This window comes from Mustela putorius, unplaced genomic scaffold (assembly GCF_011764305.1).
Source record: "Mustela putorius furo isolate JIRA1106 unplaced genomic scaffold, ASM1176430v1.1 tig00000145_pilon_pilon_pilon, whole genome shotgun sequence".
In the NCBI taxonomy this organism is placed as follows: Eukaryota; Metazoa; Chordata; class Mammalia; order Carnivora; family Mustelidae; genus Mustela; species Mustela putorius.
In genome coordinates this window covers 4,707,795-4,726,039 of record NW_025421294.1, presented here as the reverse complement: position 1 = coordinate 4,726,039, position 18,245 = coordinate 4,707,795, and positions in this window count along the sequence as shown.

Genomic DNA, 18,245 nt, shown 5'->3' with positions numbered 1-18,245 from the left:
ACCCAGATGCCCCTCTCCGAGCTCTTTAGACTTTAACAACATTTAAGCATCTGCCTTGTGCTAAGAACTGTCACGCTCAGGGGAGAGGCCAAGGAACAAATAAACCTTAACAAATAAATTAACAAATAAATAAACAAATAAATTAAGTCTTTCTTAATTATGTTCCTGGTCTGTAAGAAGTCCTACCTTTATTTTGGTAAATGAAGAAACTGAGATAAATAGGGATTCTTTTGCCAGGGTCCACTGTTCCTTCAGTCTCTTTACTTAAGCAGTTAGTTTGCTGTATCACTTTCTAGCATTTTTTGTTTAGTGATCTTTTTAGATTTTTTTATTTTAAGTAATCTCTGTAGTCAGTGTGGGGCTTGAACTCACAGCCCTGAGATCAAGAGATGTATGCTTTACCTGCTGAGCCAGCCAGGTACCACTGATTGGAGATCTTTTCAGATAATAAATAAAAGGGCAATTTTTTTAAAATTAGCTTTTCTTTTATTCTTTTACAATGTGATAGAGTTACTTAAATAAGATCTTTGTGTGTTCAATATGACTTTTTTTTAATAGTTCTTCTTAAATAAAAGATTTGAAGTTACTTTTAACAGGATGTAAATACTATAGTTAATAGAAGTGGAAAATCACATCCAGGGAAATGAATAAGGAAATAAATAGTTTTTAAGTAATTTAGCATGATTGCTGTGTTAGACCAGATTTAGCTAAGCTTCCTGGGAGCCAAGGTTCTCATTACCCTAAATAAAGAAAAGTATCACAAGTTCCGCAGAGGAGACAAAAGATTTTCCTTGCCATTCTAAATGATTTCTAAAATCTGAATTCCCTTATGTAAGAGCTGTTGAGTAATGAACAGACAATATTGTTGACAACAATTTATTATTATTTTTTAAAGATTTTATTTATTTATTTGTTAGAGAGGAAGCATGAGCACAGGCAGACAGAGTGGTAGGCAGAGGCAGAGAGAGAAGCAGGCTTCCCACCGAGCCAGGAGCCCGATGTGGGACTCCATCCCAGGATGCTGGGATCATGACCTGAGCTGAAGGCAGCGGCTTAACCAACTGAGCCACCCAGGCGTCCCTTGACAACAATTTAATAGCTCATATTCTGTAGCTCTCAGCCTCTTTTTCATGATTTTTAAAAATTTTTTATTTAAAATAATGATTTTTTTTAATAAAAAGAGAAGCGCATAAATATAAAAAGCTCAGTGAAGATGGATTATATACTAGGATAAGATAATATAATTCAAAATAATAGATTTTTTTGGTACTCTAACTTGATTTAAGGGTAAAGTAGATGCAGATGGATATATTTTATACCCCTCTATCCATCATTGTTCTAATTTGGACTTTTGCTACCTGGATAGCAGACTATTTCAGGATTTTGTTTTTAATGAAGGAATGACTTATCACAATTCCGTTTTGCTTATTGGTGGACTGGAAATCAGATGAGGAAATGGTATGTTTATTTTCGTATTATGAAAGTTGAGAAGTATTTATGTCTGAGAGAAGGCAATTCCTTTTCTACAAGGTGTTCTTGCCATTAAGAAGCTGGTAGTTTCCTCAGGAGGCAAGTTTATGCAAATGCTTTACTGAGACCACTAAAACATCAAAGAATATGATACAGGTGGTTTTAGCTTAGGAGGTTTTCAAGATTTCCAGTAGTATGACCAGTCACGTGTCTGCTATTAAAAAGTCCTCATAGTCCCAGAAAACATCAAATTTTGATCCGCGTAGTGTCCCAGTTTACTTGACCGAGTTGGCTTTAAAAAATACAAAGAAAAACTTCACAGCTAATTGAAAGAGATGACTTTAGAATGAGGTTATTATTTAACACTGAGTGATTGCATGTTCGAATACAAATGTAACTGACAGAAATTATAATTTTTCCAGTTAAGATACAGCCACTCCTTTTTCTCATAAGAAGTGTCAGGACTAGTTGTCCTTTTTAAAAATAGAGTTCATTTTTCAGAGCAGTGTTTTAGGTTCACAGTAAAATGGAGCATAAGGTCCAGAGATTCACCCATAGACCCATTTCCACATAGGCACAGTTATCAGCATTCCCCATCAGAGTGGTATATTTGTTACCATTAATGAACCTACACTGACTTGTAATTATTACCCAGAGTTTAACATTTACTCTAGTCCATCATGAACTTTTAGGGTTCATTCTTGATGTCATACATTCTGTTGCTTTGAATAAATGTATGATGACATGTGTCCATCATTAGAATATTATACTGGGCAGTTTTCCTGCTCTAAAAATCTGTATTTCTGCCTCTTCATTCACTTTTCCAACTTCTGGAAAGTTCTGATGCATAGTTTTGTTTTTTCCAGCATGTCATATAGTTGGATTGCTGTATATATTTATGTACATAGACTTTTTAGAATGTCTCCTTTTACTTTGCAGTATGCCATGTCTCTTCATGGCTTGGTAGCTCATTTCTTCTTAGCTTAGTATAATCCATTTACTCAAGGTACCCGTTTATTTATCCATTCACCTACTGAAGGACATCTTGTTTGCTCCCAAGTAGTAACAGTTCTGAATAAAACTGTGTGCATATTTTTCTGTGGTCATATGTTTCCAGGTCCTTTGGGCAATATCAAGGAGCACAATTGCTGGAACATGTTGTAAGAATATGTTTAGTTTTCTAAAATACCACCAAACTGTCTTCCAAAGTGTCTGTAACAGTTTTGTGTTCCCACCAGTACTGAATGAGAGTTTCGCTTCCTCAGTAGCATTTAGTGCTGTCGGTGTTCCAGATTTTGGCCCTTCTAATAGTTTGCAGTGGTATCTCATTGTTTTAATTTGCATTTCCCTAATAACATATGATGTGGAGCACCTTTTCATGCACTTATTTGCCATCTCTGTCTTCTTTGGTAGGGTGAATATTAAGATCTTTAGCCCATTTTTATTTATTTTTATAAAGATTTTTATGTATTTATTCGAGAGAGAGAAAGCACACACAGTGGGGGGGAGTTGTGGCAGAGTGGGAATAAGAGGGAGAGGATCTCAAGCTGACTCCACACTGATCAAGGAGCTCAGGCACTGGGCTCAATCTCGTGACCTGCCCTGAAACCGAGAATCAGATGTTTAACCGACTGAGCCACGTAGGTGCCCCAAGAAGTTACTCTAAAGGTGTCAGTGATGTAATTTTTTCCTCTCATCCATTTTGACATAGACAGAATACTTGTATTGAAATTTTAGAATGGTACCCTCCCATAGGCCATGGTATTTTATTTCAAAAGACTCCCAAGTCCCTATGCACATAGGATTTTTCTCAAAAGGAACATTGAAAGTGTAATTTATTATTATGTTAGTCTTTGCCATTTGTATATCCACATTGATTGTCCTTAACAGTCATTGTAAATCATTGATGTCATGGAATGCTGTTAATTTTTTTTTTCTTTTTTAGTAATCTTTGTGTGCAGTGTGGGGCTTGAATTCATGACCCTGTGGTCATGTTGCATGCTCTACTGACAGAGCCAGCCAGGTGCCTATATACTTGGAGTCTTAAGACTTCCTACTTAATTGTCTTGTGACCTTTGTTTGTGTTTAAATATGCATAAAATACCTAATTTAGAGGCATATCAGAGTTCTCTCTGTGTGAGTGAACTGGGCACAAAATATGCACTTTTTAGTTGCTCCAACAATATATTTTTTTTTTACTTTTCCACAGAAAATTTTAAAGAAATTTGTTACTTAACAGAAGTACTCTCAAAAGTAGTGTTTGCAGGGTGCCTGGGTGGCTCAGTGGGTTAAGCCGCTGCCTTCGGCTCAGGTCATGATCTCAGGGTCCTGGGATCGAGTCCCGCATCGGGCACTCTGCTCAGCAGGGAGCCCACTTCCTTCTCTCTCTGCCTGCCTCTCTGCCTACTTGTGATCTCTCTCTCTGTCAAATAAATAAATAAAATCTTTTAAAAAAAAGTAGTGTTTGCAAAATGATGGCTGATTTCCCCACATTATAAGTTAGATAAGTCCAGGAGGACTTAAGTATAACAGGAAATTTTTACACAGAGTATGTGTAGTAGGTAAAGATCTGGAACTGTGAGCCAGCAGGGCTGAGTTCAGGGACTCTTCATGACCACCTTCCTAATACAACCTAATTAAGCAACCTCCATCCCTCCTCTGTGAAATGGGGATAAAATTAGAATTAGGGTTAGAACCTACTTGACAGGATTATTTTGAGAAATGAGATTATGTATGTAAGCATTTACCAGAGTACCTGGCACAGAGTAGCTATCAACAAATGCCCATTTTTATTTTGTATCATCAGGTAGTAAGGTTGAATCTCTAAACCTTAATTTATTTTTTAATTTTTATTTTTTAAAGATTTTATTTTTGGGGCGCCTGGGTGGCTCGGTGGGTGAAGGCCTCTGCCTTCGGCTCATGTCATGGTCTCAGGGTCCTGGGATTGAGCCCCCCATTGGGCTCTCTGCTCAGCAGGGAGCCTGCTTCCCCCTCCCTCCCTCTCTGCCTGCCTCTCTGCCTACTTGTGATCTCTGTCAAATAAATAAAATCTTTAAAAAAAAAAAGATTTTATTTTTATTTATGTGAGAGAGAGAACACAAGTTGGGGAGAGGGGACAGAGAGAGAGGGAGAAACTCGCCCCTGAGCAGGGAGCTGGATGTGGAGCCTGATCCCAGCACCCCCAGATTGTGACCCGAGCTTAACCTTGACACTTAATCTACTGAGCCACCCAGGCAGCTCCCTAAACCTTAATTTAAATTCTGACTTTTAGACACAGCCATTTCTTTAATCTTAGGAATGCCAACACTTAGAAGTTTCTAATTCTAGGGTTGCCTGCGTGGTTCAGTCCTTAAGTGTCTGCCTTCAGCTGGGGTCTTGATCCTAACATCCTGGGACTGATGATAGGACTTCTTCCTCAGTGGGGAGCCTGCTTCTCCTCCAGCTCCACTATGCTTGTCCCTCTTTTGCTATCTCTGTCATAAATAGATAAAAATCTTTAAAAAAAAAGGTTTCTAATTCTATATTGGTTAGATGGAACAGCTTATAAAAGGTGGCACTACAGCAAGATAATGTTTTAAACTGTACATTCTTTATTATAGTGATTTCTTGCTCACATTTGGGATTTCTTCAAAGATGAAATACCATTCTCTGTAATAACAAAAAATAACAAAGAAAATAGTTTCTGGCTTTCAGACATCTTCTTAATAAAATGTTTATTTTTAGCTTTCCAGCAGGTTTTTTTTTTTTTAAGATTTTATTTATTTATTTGACAGATAGAGATCACAAGTAGGCAGAGAGAGAGAGGAAGAAGCAGGCTCCCTGCTGAGCAGAGCCCCATGTGGGCTCAATCCCAGGACCCTGGGATCATGACCTGAGCTGAAGGCAGAGGCTTTAACCCACTGAGCCACCCAGTCGCCCCTTACCAGCAGATTCTTAATGGTATGCCCTTTTAATTATTGCCCTTTAGTCTTTCTAAACTGAACTTGTCTTGTATCCCTCATTTTATTTCTAAGCCCTTTGAGATCAGAAAACTGCATATTATACTTTATGTTCCCCCAACACCTTTGTAGTAAGGCATTCAGTATATAGGGAACTAAATGATGTGGTTAAAAAAAGAAGAAAAATTATTGCTTGAGTAGTAGAAGAAGCTTAAAATTTTCTCCTTTATTTTTTTTTCCTATGGGTATGATGCTATTCTACTTAAAAAATAGATGAGTCTTGCCATTTGCAATGACATGCGTGGAACTAGAAGGTATGATGCTAAGTGAAATAAATCAGTCCTAGAAAGACAATTTTCATATGATCTCACTATATGTGGAATTTAAGAAACAAGGCAGAGGATCATACAGAAGGGAAGAAAAAATGAAACAAGAGGGAGACAAACCATAAGAGACTCTTAATCTTGGGAAACAGACAGGGTTGCTGGAGGGGAAGTGGGGGTAGGGTGATGGGGTAACTGGGTGTTGGACATTGGAGAGGGTATGTATGAGCAATAAATAAAGGTTTAAAAAAAATGGATGAGTCTTTAGGGATGTCTGGCTGGCTCAGTCAGAGGAGCATGCGACTCTTGATCTCTCGGGGCCATGAGTTTGAGCCATATGTTGGGTATAGTGATTTCTTTAATAAATAAAAACTTAAAAAAATAAGATAATTTTTTTTTTGCCCTAAGGGATATTTGGGATGACTTAGTAGAATGGCAGATGTTATACCTGAAATATCAATCTGAATTCTAGGACTTTTATCAAGTGGTGGTATTTTTTTAAGTTTTACTGATAATCTTGTGCAACAGGGTGTGGAGAGTCATCTGGTTTTCTTTCTTTGGAAGGTTTATGATGTTTATAATCATACCCAGGCTAAGTTATCCCCAAAGCAAACATATTAGCTTTACAGAAAAATGAGGATTCAGACTGGCTTCTTGTTTTTGTTTAGCCACTTCAGACCTTTTTCTGGGTTTTGCTGGTGGCTGCTTCTTCTCTTGAACCCAGGAAAAGATACACTTAGGTGGAAATTCATCTTTGGAAATGGGGATCTTGTCTTCACCGTGTGAATTTGCATTTTAATAGAGTTGATTATGAAGGGTCCAGAAAATATAGCTAATGGAATTTCAAACAGTGGCATTTGTGTCCAGGATTCTCAAATCAGGTCATGTGTTCCAACAGGTTTGGTTCAGTTTCTAGGACAGTGTACACACTGCATAAAAACACATTTTATTTATAGATCTCTTCATTTTAAAAAACCGCATAGAGAACTGAAGAAGTAATCACCATGTTGAAGTGGCAGGTAGAATGAGAAGTCTGTAGTAAGGTAAAAAGACCTCACTTGAGCAAAGGATTTGACTGTCTGGCTTCTTTATCATAGCATAATGTTTCCAAAGTTCATCCATGTTGTATCAAGTGTCAATAGTTAATCTCTTTTTATAGCTGAATAATACTCCATTGTATGGATATACAACATTTTGTTTATCTGTTAATTAGTTGATGGGTATTGAATTGTTTCCACTTTATGGTCACTATAGGTAATGCTGCTCTGAACTTTAGTTACAAGATTTTCAGAGAGGGTATATTGTCACTTCTCTTTGTTGTGTACCAGTGAGTGGAACTGATGGATCATATGGTAACTGTTTAACTTTTTGGAGGAACTGCCAAACTTTTTTTTCAAAAGTGACCGTACAAGTTTACATTTCCATCTGCAATATATGAGGGTTCCAGTTTCTCCACATCTTCTCTGGTACTTGTTATTGCCTGTCTTTTTGATTATAGTCATCCTTAGTGGGTATACAATTTGAGTGTGGTTTTGACTTGTGTATCCTTAATGACTGATAATGTTGAACATCTTTTCATGTGCTTATTGGCCATTAGTGTGTCTTTGGAGAAATGCCTCTTCTGATGCTTTCCTGTTTTTTTAAAGTTTTGTTTTTGTTTTTTTCTTGTAAGAGTTCTTTATATATTCTGGATATTGTTCCCTTATCAGATACATGATGTACAAATATTTTCTCATTCTGTGAGTTGTTTTTTTCACTTAGTTGATAGGGTTAATATTCTTTTAAATTTTATTTTATTTTTAAGATTTTATTTATTTGGAAGAGTGAGCAAGAGAAAGAGTGCACAAGCTGGGAGAGAGGCAGGGGGAGAGAGAGAAGCAGACTCCCTGCTGAGCACCCTAGGATCATGACCGGAGCTGAAGGCTTCCACTCAACCATCTGAGCCACCCAGCTGCCCCTTCTCTTAAGTTTTAGTGTTAGTGTTTCTCATTTTAATTTTATTTCCATGAACATGATGGAGATGTTTGTTTTTTTATTGAGGAATTATATTGTTTCTAGTTTACTAGGATTTTTCTCAAGAATGAGTATTGTCTTTTATTAGATTCCCTTTTGGCATTGTCAAGAAGGTCTGTTTAATCTCACAAAACAAACTGAGGGTTTCTCGGGGCGGGGTGTGTATGGAGAGGGTGGTTGGGTTATGGACACTGGTGAGAGTATGTGATACAGTGAGTGCTGTGAAGTGTGTAAGCCTTATGATTCACAGACTTGTACCCCTGGGGCAAATAATACATTATATGTTTATAAAAATAATTAATTAAAAAAAAGAAGATCCATTTTACCCTCTTTTCATCTCTTTATGTGATGTACTGTTCATAGATTTATTTTTTTTTTCATAGATTTATTCTTTTGGCATTCCTAGAATTAATTTTCCATAGTCATGTTTAGTTTTACTACTGTATTTGAGTTTCTTCTATATAATTTAGGATTTTTTGAAGTATTCTTGAGTATAAATGGTGTATTGATGCAGTATGCTGACTTTGATAGGTGTTGTGTAAGAATTATATTGGATTTGTAATATGAATTGAGAACTTTTTCATACTTCCTATGAGCTCTGAATCTTGTGATCAAATTCCATTTCTTTTAAATAAAGTTTGTGAGTGCTTAGGTGCTTATTGTCTTTTAGAGTAGTGGCTTACTGATAAACCCTTAAGTTTCATCCATGATTTTCTATTTCCTGAAACTGTTATGTAATTTATATTTTTATAGTAAGTTATGAAAAATTTAAAACATCACTATATATTGAATTTAGTAATTTATTTTTAAAATACTTTGTTTTGCAATATATGATAAAGTTCTACATTAACCCCCAAATGCAGAAATAATTTTTATTTGTGCTGTTATATTCCCATTCTGATTCCTAGTGGTGTGTTTTGTATCTTTAAACTTGGTGGGGAACTGTCTATTCTTAACGTTTATATTCTCCGACCATTGAACCAATGTGTGGTTTGAGGGTGCTGACCCCTGCACTGTCAAAAATTGATGTATCTTAACTACTAATAGCCTACTCTTGACTGGAAGCATTATTGACAACATAAGTAGTTGATTAAGAAATATTTTGTATGTAAATGTATTATGTGTATTGTGCCCTTACAATGAAGTAGGCTAGAGAAAAGAAAGTGGTACTAAGAAAATCAAGGAAGGAGTCTGGGTGGCTCAGTTGCTTCTACCTTCAGGTCAGGTCATGATCCCAGCGTGCTGGGATCGAGTCCCGCAACTAGCTCCCTGCTCAGCGGGAAGTCTCCTTCTCCCTTTGCTCTTACCCTGTCCCTCCGCCCTGCCCTTGCTCTAGCTTTCTCTCTCAAATAAATAAATAAAATCTTTTTAAAAAAGAAGTAGGAACTTCCTGAAAGAAAAAAAAAAGAAAATCATATGGAAGAGAAAATACATTTATAGCACTGTACTGTATTTATAAAAAAAATCAACTTACAAATCCACTTGAATATGTGCAGATCGAACCCATATTGTTTAAGAGTTAACTGTACTGTCATCAAAACTGGAATCACCTCTTGGATTCTTACTGCATCTTTACTCCTTTGTTTTTCTAAATGATTAATTCTTGCTTTTTTCTTTATATTCCTCCACTAAATGGAGGCATACAGCAGGGAGTTGGATATGGAAGTCTGGGGTTAATAGAAGTGGTCTCATCTAAAACTAGTGGGCAGTTCCGGTATACAGCATCACATCCTCTTGGCTCACTTCTGACTTTAACTGTAGGTGCAAGAAACAGTACCATAACAGTGCAGAGAGTCACTTTGGAATATCCTTCCCAGTGAAAGGAAGCCCCAGTGATTTTTCACTGTTATCAGAAGCCATCTATACCAGAAAGCAAGCATAGGCTGGTAGCCAATGAAAGTTAATGTCGGTAGAGGCAACCCTTAATCAGTGGCAGACAGGGGCAGTTCAAGAACAGCTTGTCTTTCATCCTGTAGGCAGACAATTCCTAGAGATTGCCTGTGTACTTCTCAAGAAGTTTCAGTAGAATGAGCCCCTGTTGTGCTTAGGAATGACTTTGACAATATAGCATTCCTTACATTGGCTTTTTCTTCATCTCTCCTTTTTTTTTTTTTTTTTTTTTTAAGATTGTATTTATTTTGACAGAGATCACAAGTAGGCAAAGAGGCAGGCAGAGAGAGAAGGGGGGAAGCAGACTTCCTGCTGAGCAGAGAGCCCGAGGTAGGACTCCATCCCAGGACCCTGGGATCATGACCTGGCCCGAAGGCAGAGGGTTTAACCCACTGAGCCACCCAGGCACCCCTCTTCATCTTTGCCTTACTCTTCCTGCTCCCTCGGGTCATTTTCTGGACAAGGAATGTCCTGTACTTAACTTTGCTTGTAGGAGAACCCAAACTAGGACAGGTATCATTCCAGTACTTACTATTTAAAGAGTTGATAAGATTTTAACACTTGAAACTGGATGGTCATCAAGGATGATATGGATATGGAGAAGAGGACCAAAATCTGTGTTGTCGGTCACTTATAATGTGTTAAGTGGTTGGCATTAAAGAGGAGTAACTGACAAAGGAGACTGAGGCATAATTAGTGGTGTAAAAACAAGATTAGGAACATGTGATGTCTTGGAAGCTAAGTGAAGAAAATGTGTAAAATAGTAGGAACAATGCTTCTAATGAAATGAGTGAGATGTGAATTTAGAATTTATCTGTTGAATTTGGCACTATTGTAGGCCTTTGAGGAACTAGGAAGAATATTTCCCATTGAATTGATGGGGGCATAAGTGTAATTGGAGTGGGTTTAAGAACAGTTGATGAAATAATTGAAGACAGTGTATATAGACAGGTTGGTTGGCGTTTTACTGTAAAGGGGAGTAGAGAAAGAGGTTAGTAGCTGGAGAGGTACTAACTCAAGGTAGCTTGAGAGAGAGGTCCTTTTTTTTTTTTTTTTAAGATTTTATTTATTTATTTGATAGAAAGAGAGAGACTACAAGTAAGGGGAGTGGCAGGCAGAGCTAAGCAGGCTTCCCACTGAGCAAGAAGCCTGATATGGCCTTGATCCCAGGGTCCTGGGACCATGACCGGAGCTGAAGGCAGACGCTTAACAACTGAGCCACCCAGGCACCCCTCCCCCCTTTTTAAAGATTTTATTTATTAATTTGAAAGAGGGAGAGAGAGCATGTGCATAAGCAGGGGGTGGGGGGAGAAAGAGAAGCAGACTCCCCACTGAGCAGGGAGCCTGATGAAGGGCTGCATCCCAGAGCTTTGGGATCATGACGTGAGTGAAGGTAGATGCTTAACCAACTGAGCCACCCAGGCTCCCTGAGAGAGATCCTTTTTAAGATGGGAGGAAAAATTATGTGGAACCAGAAAAGACCTCAAATAGCCAAAGGAATATTGAAAAAGAAAGCCAAAATTTGGTGGCATCACAATTCCGGACTTCAAGCTCTATTACAAAGCTGTCATCATCAAGACAGCCGTGGTACTGGCACAAAAACAGACACATAGATCAGTGGAACAGAATAGAAAGCTCAGAAATAGGCCCTCAACTCTATGGTCAACTAATCTTCGACAAAGCAGGAAAGAATGTCCAATGGAAAAAAGACAGCGTCTTCAATAAATGGTGTTGGGAGAATTGGACAGCAACATGCAGAAAAATGAAATTGGACCATTTCCTTACACCACACACGAAAATAGACTCAAAATGGATGAAGGACCTCAGTGTGAGAAAGGACTCCATCAAAATCCTTGAAGAGAACACAGGCAGCAACCTCTTCGACCTCAACCGCAGCAACTTCTTCCTAGGAACATCGCCAAAGGCAAGGGAAGCAAGGGCAAAAATGAACTATTGGGATTTTATCAAGATCAGAAGCTTTTGCACAGCAAAGGAAATAGTTAACCAAAAGACAACTGACAGAATGGGAGAAGATATTTGCAAACGACATATCAGATAAAGGGTTAGTGTCCAAAATCTATAAAGAACTTAGCAAACTCAACACCCAAAGAACAAATAATCCAATCAAGAAATGAGCAGAGGACATGAACAGACATTTCTGCAAAGAAGGCATCCAGATGGCCAGCAGACACATGAAAAAGTGCTCTACATCACTGGGCATCAGAGAAAGTCAAATCAAAACCACAATGAGATACCACCTCACACCAGTCAGAATGGCTAAAATTAACAAGTCAGGAAATGACAAATGCTGGCGAGGATGCAGAGAAAGGGGAACCCTCCTACTCTGTTGGTGGGAATGCAAGCTGGTGCAACCTCCCTGGAAAACAACATGGAGGTTCCTCAAAATGTTGAAAATAGAACTACCCTATGACCCAGCAATAGCACTACTGGGTATTTACCCTAAAGATACAAACGTAGTCATCCGAAGGGGCACGTGCACCCGAATGTTTACAGCAGCAATGTCCACAATAGCCAAACTATGGAAAGAACCTAGATGTCCATCAACAGATGAATGGATAAAGAAGATGTGGTATATATACACAATGGAATACTATGCAGCCATCAAAAGAAATGAAATCTTGCCATTTGCAACAACGTGGATGGAACTAGAGCGTATCATGCTTAGCGAAATAAGTCAAGCGGAGAAAGACAACTATCATATGATCTCCCTGATATGAGGAAGTGGTGATGCAACATGGGGGCTTAAGGGGGTAGGAGAAGAATAAATGAATCAAGGTGGGATTGGGAGGGAGACAAACCATAAGTGATTCTTAATCTCACAAAACAAACTGAGGGTTGCTGGGGGGAGGGGGGGTTGGAAGAAGGGGGGTGGGATTATGGACATTGGGGAGGGTATGTGCTTTGGTGAGTGCTGTGAAGTGTGTAAACCGGGCGATTCACAGACCTGTACCCCTGGGGATAAAAATATATGTTTATTTTTAAAAAATGGGAGGAAAAATACACCTATTTGGTATAGCATAGTATAGCATATTGCTGCACATGGTCAAACTCAACTGTTCCCATAGAGTATTTTAGAGAACCAGGATTCTGTTTGGTTTATTTGACCATTTTGTTCTGTTCCAAGTAGGGCTTCCCAGATGATGCTTAATGATTTCAAGCATCAAGAAAAAGAAGTTGTTATTGTAGTCATTAGCAGAAACTGAGAATATTGGGTGTTAGTCTAGCCTGAAAATCAATACTAGGAAGTAAAAAGAAGTAAAGGAATACACATAATAAAGTTAATCCACCCACAAGATTGTGTGTTACGAGGAAAAGTTGAGGAATCAGTCAAGACTGTATGAGGAAGATATTTCTAGGTTTGAAATAAGGCCAAGATTTCCTTTGCCTATCACAGTAAGCAACATCATTGTGAATACACATTTGTGATACATACTGCCCCAAATGTCTTTTTTGCACAGCTTTTATTGACCTATTGTTGAAAATTACAGAATCAACTATAATGTTAGAAATAGTTAAATGAACACACAGACCTCTGTATTCCTTTTCTGCACCATTTCGTCTTCCCTCAGTTTGGTTATGAGCCATATTGAACTGCTTTCTTTCCTGATTCTACCTGTACTTGCTCCCTTTGACTATGGAATGATCTAATCTTAGGTTTCATTTCTGTCTGGGGTGTTTGCATTTTTAGTCTTTTTTGTAATTGTAAAATGAAATACTACTTCTTTTTTTAAATAACTAGGCTCTTTTCTTCAGTAAATTAATGTTATTTCTCCTAAACTGAAATGGGGGGAGAATTCCAGAGATTTTTCCTCTACCTTGACCAAGTTTACTTGACAAAGGAGGGGGTCAGGGTAGATATCTTCCATGGGATTGGCTTTTCTATAAATAAAATCGTTTCATCTACACTGGAAATGCCCTGATATTTCTGCTTCTAGTAGGCTTTAGGAGGACACAGAAAACCTTTGGTTCCCTGCTAAGAATAAGAAAAATCTGGAAACAAAAGGATCCTGCTTCAAAAACAAACAAACAAAAAGGGCTAGCAAAAATCCATGAAATCAAGAAAGCCTTAGTGAACTAAATTCCACAGATAATGAACATTTCCAAGGTGAATCAAGAGTGCCATAGCTTCCCTGCTTGGGGACACTTGCCTGGTTTCAGTATAGAATAGAGAAGCAGACTTGCCATACATTCAAAGACTGAAGTGATGATAACTCATCCAAGTTTTTGAATGACATTGTGGGCTTTTGTGAAGGGATGGGAATCTGACAAGGGCCTCTAAGGCAAAAATTAATCATTAAGCCTGATAATTCCATCCACCTTGCCTTTTGTCATGAAGAGCAGTAGAGGAGGAGGTCTTGAAGAGCTCAGAGAAATGTATAGTCCTGCAAATTCAGTGTTCTTGAATTGTAGGACTCTGCTGGACTCAAATCTAAAGGCAAACTGAACCAAAACAAACAAACAAAAACAAAAAAACAAAAAAAACCTTGGAACTGCAGATCCCAAATTCTTTCTACCCCAGTTGATGACAAGATCAAAAAGGTAGCTGTCTTTGGGGGTGGAAAAGTTGTAGGTTGAAGTGATCACAGATGAAATCAATCTAATTAAAGCTGCAACCAGTCCCAGTTCATACAGATTTTTGCTAGGAATATGAATTACAATCAGCTGTCCTGAGAGAAGAGTGTAGACTCTCTGGGAAATAAGGAAAACTTAACAAAACAATATTGTGCTTAATTCTCAACTTTAATCTAACAGTGTTTAGAATACTGTGAAAAATTGTGAAACATACAAAAAAACTGGAAACTGTGATGATATTTTTAAGAGAAGATAGTTCATTAAAGCAGGCTTACAGATGACCCAGTTATTAGAAGTAAGTGACAGGGATTTTAAAGCAACTTACAGGGGGTACCTGGGTGGCTCAGTTGGTTAAGTGTCTGCCTTTGGCTCAGGTCATGATCCCAGGGTACTGGGATCAAGCCAGGTCTTGGGCTCTTTTCTCAGCAAAGAGCCTGCCTCTTCCTCTCCCTCTGCCTGCCTCTCTGCCTACTTGTGCTCTCTAGCTCTCTGTAAAAAAAAAAAAAAAAAAAAAAAAAAAAAAAATAATAATAATAATAATAATAATAATAATAATAATAAAAATAGATAAAGCAATTTACAGGGTAGTATGTGAGGGATTGGGTATTTCAGCAGAGTAATGGACAACCTGAAAATGAGCCAAATGCACATTTTACAACTGAAAAATGGAGTATCTTAAAAAAAAGAAGAAGCAGAAGAAGAAAGGAAAGAAAAAAAAATCTGCTCAGTTTGGCTTACCAGCAAATTTGTGGTAAGAAACAGACTGAAGAAAATGGTAAATTTGTGAATAAATATGAAATTCTGTTTTCTTGTTTTTATTTTTTAATTATCTTTCTTCGTGGGAAGGGGCAGAGGGAGAGGGATTGAGAGTCCCAAGCCAACTTCATACTAAGTGCAGAGCCCAATATGGGGCTCTTTCTCATGACCCTGAGATCATGACCTGAGCTGAAACAAGAGTCAGTTGCTTAACCAACTGAGCCACCAAGACGCCTCTTTCTTGTTTTCAAATTTATATAACAGTAGTTAGTGCAAAGCAAAAAATATTGTGGGATTTATAATATGTGGAAGTAAAATATATGACAGTAGCATGAAATATGGGAGAGAATAACTGTAAGTATAAATTATACTTTTAAATTTCTTAGATCATATGTGAAGTGACATAATATTTGAAGATGGGCTGTAATGAATTAAGACTGCGTATTGTATATTCCTAGAGCAACCAACAACAAAAAAATACAGCAAAAAGGCCATAAAATGAGATAGTATGGGGGAAAAATAGCATCATTTGCATTATTTGAAGTCAAGAAAAAGAGGAACAAAGAACATATAGAACATAAACAGTAATGGAATAGGCTTAAATTAAGCCACACCAATAATTATGTTAAATATTAAGGTTTAAGCTTGTCATCAAAACTTAAAATTGTCAGATTAGATAAGACCGAAAGACCAACTGTATGCTTCATAGAAGTAGGCATTTTATTTATTTATTTATTTATTTTTAGGATTTTATTAATTAATCTGACAGAGAGAGATATCACAAGTAGGCAGAGAGGCAGGCAGAGCGAGGTGGGGGGGGGGGAACAGGCTCCCTGCTGAGCAGAGAACCCCTTGTGGGGATTGATCCCAGGATCCTGAGTACATGACCTGAGCCAAAGGCAGAGGCTTAACCCACTGAGCCACCCAGGTGCCTCCAAGTAGGCACTTTAAATATAAAGATAAATTTGGTTAAAAGGAATAGATGAGAAAAGATACACTGTATTAAAAATTACTGAAAGAAAGCTCCTATGGCTACAATGCTATCAAGTGACATACATTTCAAGACAAGGATTGTTAGAGAAAAAGAACATCTTATAATGATAAAAGGACCCACTTATCAAGAAGATAATAAGAACCTTTAATGTGTATTCACTTTATAACAGAGCTTTAAAATACATAAGATAAAAATAGACAATTATAAAAGGAGAAATAGACTTACACTGATGGAGATTTCAGTACTTTAAATATTTAAAATGGTAAGGATATAGAAGATTTAGACACCCCTGTCAACCAAGTCAACCTAATTAATATTTATAAAGCATTATACCCAAGAGATATAGAATGTGACATTCAGGTGGACATGAAACACTCACCCAGATAGATGTTTTGTGGGGCTGTCCAAAAGCTTCAGCATATTGCAAAGGCTAGAAATGATAATGTGTTCTTTGACCATAATGGAATTCAGTTAAAAATCAGTAACAAAGTAAGGTTTAGTACCCTGTGTCGAAATTGACCGTAATGGAATTCAGTTAAAAATCAGTAACAAAGTAAGGTTTAGTACCCTGTGTCGAAATAAAAATGATTCTAAGTAACCTGTGGGTTAAAGAACCAGTCAAATAGAAAAGCCAAAAGCATCTTAAATTAACAAAGGCATATCAAAATTTATGAAGTGCAGCTTAGAGAATTTACAGTTTTAAATCTTGAAGAAGAAAGTATTAGAATCATTTATTTAATCTTTACCCTAATATGAAAAAAAAGACCATTAAATTCAAAATAAATAAAGGCAGAAAACATAGAAAAAACTGAAACTAATGAAATAAAGAATATGCCCTAAGAAAATAAAGCTTAAAGTTTCCTCTTTGGAAAAAACAATATAGTTGTTAAAGTTAGGAATATTGTTAGCTTAAAATAAGAGGAATTTATATTTCTCTTGAATTTGTGAATCAGCATTATGTTCTTTTATCCTGGGCTGTTTTATGACATGTTCTTAGGACAACATTCAAAAAAGGCAAAGGTGGGACGCCTGGGTGGCTCAGTTGGTTGAGCAGCTGCCTTCGGCTCAGGTCATGATCCCAGCGTCCTGGGATCGAGTCCCACATCGGGCTCCTTGTTCCGCAGGGAGCCTGCTTCTCCCTCTGACTCTGCCTTCCACTCTGTCTGCCTGTGCTTGCTCTCACTCGCTCTCTCTGACAAATAAATAAAATCTTAAAAAAAAAAAAAGGCAAAGGTGGAAGTTTTATAAAGTCTTCTTGAGGCATAGGTACTGTTACTTCCTCAACAAACTGCCATATAAGCAAGTCACAAGATCAGCCCGAATTCAAGGAATGGGGAAATGGACTCCGTATTTTGATTTTGGGTGGTATAAAACACTGTGGCTGTGTTTTTTCTTTTTTTTCTTTTCTTTTTTTTCTTAGAGGGAGAGTGGGTGCAGTGGTTGGGGGAAAGGGCAGAGGGAGAGGGAAAGAAGAATCTTTAGTCCACACCCAGTGTGGAGCCCAACATGGGGCTTAGTCTCACCACCCTGAGATATGACAGGAACACTCAGATGCTTAACTGACTGAATCACCCAGGTTTCCTGATGTGTTTCTTATTTATAGTGGTTAAATCAGAAACAGTAAAGGGTCTAGATTTTCCTCTCTTTAAAAGCTAGTATGTTAATCTGTCAGTATGCACATAACCTCTAGATCAGAGACAGAGTTTATTACTCACTGCAAAAGTGGCAACCAGGGCATATCTTGTGTCATTTACCTGAGCCTTAATCTACACAGGGCTACACAGTAAGGGTCAGATCATACTTGCACAGGCAATAGTGTGCATTGCAGGAGAGGAACCCCAAACTGGGAGTCTCTGATTTTACATAGCACCACTGGTAATGAGAGTCTGTGTCCTTTCCTCTGAAAGTGAGACAGAAATCTTATCTTTACTCTGGAATTTAAACAATCTTCTTGAGAGAAGACATTGGACTGTCTTAATTTTGCTAAGCATTATTATCTTGGAATGTCTCTTTATACAAACATCTTAAATTGCCTGTAAATGACATTGCTTAGAGAACCCAGATCATGCAGAAATGTTCAGGGAGAATTGTTTTCCAATACAGTGTGCTCTTTTGAACAATACTTTCCTCCCATATACAAAGTTCTATATCACTCTCTACTTTTTTGGGGGGGGGTGTTAAGATTTTATTTATTTATTTGTTAAAGAGAAGGAGCACACAAGCAGGCAGAGGGAGAGAAGCAGACACACTTGCTGAGCAAGGAGCCTG